At 41.4% G+C, this 4,877-nt stretch overlaps 1 pseudogene; it reads left to right on the top strand.

Annotated features, from left to right (window-relative positions):
- Nucleotides 1-2,109: 2,109 nt before the first annotated feature.
- On the top strand, nucleotides 2,110-4,176 carry LOC128650746 (heat shock cognate 71 kDa protein-like; annotated as a pseudogene).
- Nucleotides 4,177-4,877: the final 701 nt, after the last annotated feature.

The raw sequence follows: 4,877 nt of genomic DNA, 5'->3' as shown, positions 1-4,877 counted from the left end.
TCAATAATAAAATTAATCCTCAAAAATACAACTTGCCTAATAATTCTGCACTCCCTGTATGTGCAAGTTAGCATTGGCGCGATATTGGTTATTGCGACCCGCACTAACAAGCCACTTGTAATGTAGCCCAGTATAGGGATTTATCCTTAAAAATTGGTTGATCAGCTCTATCAAGTAGCATCCACTCTTTTTCATGATGCCGAAAATGTATCTATTATCTTTAAGAGAAATATCAAGGGGCCTCTCAAGCCTTTAAAAGGTTAAAAAGTTATCCTTTAATTTAGCATTTAAAGGAGCAGCACATTGGTTAAGGATGATGTAACAGAGCATTTTAATTTAAAAAAAAGACACATATTTCTCTCTTAATGATTCAATAAAATTAGGTTAAGAAAAAAAAGTCCTGAAGCCAAAACAAAGATGAATGGAAAGGCAATACACATCCTTCACTAAGGGGGTAACATGATCAGAGATAGAATTCAAGTGTACCAGACCAACATTACCACTGAATATTAAAAAGCTCAATCTTTATTAAATTTCATTGAAAGCAAAGTAAAAGGACATGGATGCAAGATCAGCAAGCAGTCTGACACGTTTCAGCGTTTAAGCCCCACTCATAGGGGCCTATTTATTAAAGGTCTTGCGGACCTGATCCGACAGTGCGGATCAGGTCCGTAAGACCTTGCTGAATGCGGAGAGCAATATGCTCTCCGCATTTAACATTGCACCAGCAGCTCACAAGAGCTGCTGGTGCAACGCCGCCCCCTTCTGACTCGCAACCAATCGGCCGCCAGCAGGGAGGTGTCAATCAACCCGATCATACTCGATCGGGTTGATTTCCGGCGATTCCTGTCCGCCTCATCAGAGCAGGTCTTTAGACCACTGCTTCATAACTGCTGTTTCTGGCGAGTCTGAAGACTCGCCAGAAACACGGGCCCACAAGCTCCGTTCAGAGCTTGATAAATGGGCCCCATAGACTCTTTTATGTCTGTTTCCCCTTTCTATATATACAAATTCCTAATTAAAACCATCACTTCAGTGTTTAACCCTTACCTACTTCATACTTTGAGAGTTAACATAGACAGAAAGTTACCAATCTGTTGGTTACACTTTCATCATTGTTAGTTATGACTGATAGATAACATTCATATGAAGAATTGTCAAATAATTCAATATTCCTAATATTGTCTCACTAGGTGATAAGCCTGCCCGGAGGGCTGTCTATGTTTAAAAAATTACAAAACCCCAATGTTAAAACAAAATAAAAAATGTAAAATTACAGAAAAAAATAAACAAAGTTAACCAAAATAAAAAATGTAAACCTAAACTAATACCCCATTAAAAATAAAAAATCCCCCTCAAAATAAAAACACCCCCTAATCTAATACTAAACTACCAATAGCCCTTAAAAGGGCCTTTTGTAAAGCATTGCCCTAAGTTAAACAGCTCTTTTACTTAAAAAAAAATCCAATTACCCCTAACAGTAAACCCCCCCCCCCAAAAAAAAACTAAGTCTAAAAAAACCTAAGCTACCCATTGCCCCTAAAGGGGCATTTTTATGGGTATTGCCCTTAAAAGGGCATTTGGCTCTTTTACTGCCCTTAAAAGGGCAATCAGCTCTTTTTCAGCCCATTAAATCCCTAATCTTAAAAATTAAATTTTTTAAAAAAAATCCTAAATCTAAGCCCCAAATAGGTACTCACCGTTCCTGAAGTCCAGCGGAGAAGGTCTTCTTCCAGGGGGCTCCATCATCTTATATCTTCATCAGGAGCGAATGCGGTGCGGAGCGGTCTGCCCCAATGAGCTGATCCGGAACGGCGATCCTTAGCGGCGGTCTTCAGCAGCGGTGATCCTCAGTGGCGTGGAGGCTCCTCTTCATCCGATCTCTGGCGTACACTAAAAATTGAATGGAAGGTACTGCAATCAATTTGGGGTACCTTGCATTCCTATTGGCTGACATTTTTAAATCAGCCAATAGGATTAGAGCTACTGAAATCATATTGGCTGTTCAAATCAGCCAATAAGATTTCAGTAGCTATCATCCTATTGGCTGATTTAAAAATTTCAGCCAATAGGAATGCAAGGTAACCCAATAAATATGGGGTACCTTGCTCAGTCACCATCAGCAACTCGGAGGCGGCGAACAGTTCAAGTAATCCTCATCCTAACGCCCTTCACGCAGAACAGAAACCATGTCTAAGGGACCAGCAGTTGGAATTGATCTTGGAACCACATACTCCTGTGTGGGTGTCTTTCAACATGGAAAGGTTGAAATCATTGCCAATGACCAAGGCAACAGGACAACACCAAGCTATGTGGCCTTCACAGATACTGAAAGGCTGATTGGAGATGCAGCCAAGAATCAAGTTGCCATGAACCCAACAAACACAGTTTTTGATGCCAAACGTCTCATTGGTCGCAGATTTGAAGATACCGTTGTACAGTCTGATATGAAGCACTGGCCATTCAACGTTATTAGTGATGGTGGAAGGCCCAAGGTCGAAGTAGATTACAAAGGAGAGTGCAAATCTTTCTACCCAGAGGAAATCTCTTCAATGGTATTGACAAAAATGAAGGAGATTGCTGAAGCTTATCTTGGCAAGACAGTGTCAAATGCAGTTATTACTGTACCAGTCTACTTCAATGACTCCCAGCGTCAAGCTACAAAGGATGCTGGCACAATTTCTGGCCTCAATGTATTGAGAATCATTAATGAGCCAACTGCTGCAGCTATTGCTTATGGCTTGGACAAGAAGGTTGGAGCAGAAAGAAATGTGCTGATCTTTGATCTTGGTGGTGGCACTTTTGATGTTTCCATACTTACTATTGAGGATGGTATCTTTGAAGTAAAATCTACAGCTGGTGACACCCACTTGGGTGGCGAAGACTTTGATAACCGCATGGTAAATCACTTTGTTGCCGAATTCAAGAGAAAGCACAAGAAAGATATCATTGACAATAAGAGAGCTGTTCGCCGTCTCCGCACTGCCTGTGAGCGTGCAAAGCGCACCCTGTCCTCCAGCACTCAGGCCAGCATTGAAATAGATTCTTTGTATGAAGGAATTGATTTTTATACCTCAATCACCAGAGCTCGATTTGAAGAACTCAATGCTGATCTCTTCAGAGGCACTTTAGATCCTGTTGAAAAATCACTTCGTGATGCTAAACTTGACAAGTCTCAGATTCATGATATTGTGTTGGTTGGTGGGTCCACTCGTATACCTAAAATTCAGAAGCTTCTCCAGGATTTCTTCAATGGAAAGGAGCTAAACAAGAGCATTAACCCTGATGAGGCTGTGGCTTATGGTGCAGCTGTCCAGGCTGCCATCTTGTCTGGTGACAAGTCGGAGAATGTGCAAGATCTCCTTCTACTTGATGTCACCCCTCTATCGTTGGGTATTGAGACTGCTGGTGGTGTGATGACCACATTAATCAAACGTAATACAACCATTCCCACAAAACAGACACAGACCTTCACAACTTACTCAGATAATCAGCCTGGTGTCTTGATTCAGGTATATGAGGGAGAGCGTGCCATGACAAAGGATAACAATCTTTTGGGAAAATTTGAGTTGACAGGCATTCCTCCAGCTCCACGTGGTGTTCCTCAAATTGAGGTGACATTTGACATTGATGCCAATGGTATCCTGAATGTGTCTGCTGTAGATAAGAGCACTGGAAAGGAAAACAAGATCACAATCACAAATGACAAAGGTCGTCTCAGCAAGGAAGACATTGAGCGTATGGTTCAAGAAGCTGAAAAGTACAAAGCAGAAGATGAGAAACAGAGGGACAAAGTTTCATCCAAGAATTCATTGGAGTCCTACGCATTCAACATGAAAGCAACCGTTGAAGATGAAAAACTACAAGGGAAAATTAGTGATGAAGACAAACAAAAAATACTGGATAAATGCAATGAGGTCATCAGCTGGCTGGATAAGAACCAGACTGCTGAGAAGGATGAATTTGAGCATCAACAGAAGGAGCTGGAGAAGGTGTGCAACCCAATAATCACCAAGCTGTATCAGGGTGCAGAGGAATGCCAGGTGGCTTCCCAGGTGCTGGTGGTGCTCCATCAGGTGGTGCATCATCTGGCCCCACCATTGAAGAAGTTGACTAAAGTTGGATGCATTCTTTATGGGTCCATCTAATTAAACCTAGGATGCAAGTTTCTATCAATGGCTGTTCAAAAGTTTTTCCATGTAATTTATTGTTTAAACTTTTTAAGGGCATTGTTAATACTTGAATTCACTCCATAATGTTGGTTAAAAGAACACTGTTGCACTTTATCTGTTCTGAAACAAATTTGGGTCCAAAAGAATAAATTTATTTAATTGGCTGACAAAAAAAAAAAAAAATATGGGGTACCTTGCATTCAATCTTCAGTGTGCGACAGACGATCGCATGAAGAGGAGCCTCCACGCCGTTGAGAAGCACCGCTGAGGATCCGTGCATTGGGGAAGCCAGCTCCACACCTCCACTCTGCGCCGCCTTCGCTCCAGATGAAGACAGAAGATGATGGAGCCGCCTGGAAGAAGACCTTCTCCGCCAGACTTCAGGAACAGTGAGTACCTATTTGGGGCTTAGTTTTAGGATTATTTGTTTTTTTATTTTTTTTTATTTTTAAGATTAGGGATTTAATGGGCTGTAAAAGAGCTTATTGCACTTTTAAGGACAATGCCCATACAAATGCCACTTTAGGGGCAATGGTTAGTTTAGGTTTTTTTAGTGTTAGGTTTTTTTTATATTGGGGGGTTTGGTGGGTGGGGGTTTTTTACTGTTAGGGGGGACTTAGTATTTTTTAAAAGAGCTGTTTAACTTAGGGCAATGCCCTACAAAAGGCCCTTTTAAGGGCTATTGGTAGTTTAGTTTAGATTAGG

This window comes from Bombina bombina, chromosome 1 (genome assembly GCF_027579735.1).
Source record: "Bombina bombina isolate aBomBom1 chromosome 1, aBomBom1.pri, whole genome shotgun sequence".
NCBI lineage: Eukaryota > Metazoa > Chordata > Amphibia > Anura > Bombinatoridae > Bombina > Bombina bombina.
The sequence above is the reverse complement of the archived record's forward strand: the minus strand, read 5'-3'. Positions and strand labels throughout refer to the sequence as shown.